General features: G+C 44.5%; 1 protein-coding gene across 1 annotated transcript in view; it reads left to right on the forward strand.

Moving 5' to 3' along the window:
• Positions 1-712, forward strand: part of LOC102201383 (stabilin-1-like) — a 96,057-nt gene that overhangs the window by 63,879 nt on the left and 31,466 nt on the right. The window lies entirely within an intron of this gene.

Consider the following 712-nt stretch of genomic DNA (forward strand, 5'->3'; position numbering starts at 1 on the left):
GGTCCTTTCCCAGAGGTCTGAGAGTTTGAGGGTTCAGGTATATTGACTTTTCCTGGGACTGCGCTCTTCATGGAAAGAGACCTCTGATGCTGGGCTGACGCCACTCTTCCAAACTACTAATGCCCCTATTACCACTTGGTACCACTTTACCTTCCACATCTGCTCCAGTTGTTCCTTCAGCCTCTTCTTTATTTTCTTGTGCTCCTTCCCTTAAGTTGCTGTCCACTTCAGTCTTCTGCTCCTCATTAACCATCACTATGTCTGGTCAGCTCCTTGTCTGCCTGGAACTTGAATTCCTACAGGACCTTATCCATGTTATTGTCAACCATCTTTAGTGGTGATGCGGAAGTTGAGGACTTGTGTGGTACAGATGTTTCTGTACACTCTACCAGCCAAATCATTGTGCCTCTCAGTGTACATGGACTCCTTCAACATCCTTTATTTAGTTTATCCACTGTCACTGTCCTGCACATGTCAAAATTGTCTCGACACTCATATGTAATCTTATTCATCCTAGTTCTCGCAATGAAAATCTTACCATCTTCAGCTCCTCCACCTCCAGCTTGGCCTCCTGTCTTTTTCACTACCATGTTGTAAACCCTCCCTTTTACTATTGCAGCCTGAGGTGGCCACATTAAGGGTTCAGTGCTAGGACGAATTCTATTTATATTATACATGCTTCCCTTGGGCAGTATCATTAGAAGACATAGCA

This window comes from Pundamilia nyererei, unplaced genomic scaffold (assembly GCF_000239375.1).
Source record: "Pundamilia nyererei isolate P.nyererei 1_Seehausen unplaced genomic scaffold, PunNye1.0 scaffold00246, whole genome shotgun sequence".
Taxonomy (NCBI): domain Eukaryota; kingdom Metazoa; phylum Chordata; class Actinopteri; order Cichliformes; family Cichlidae; genus Pundamilia; species Pundamilia nyererei.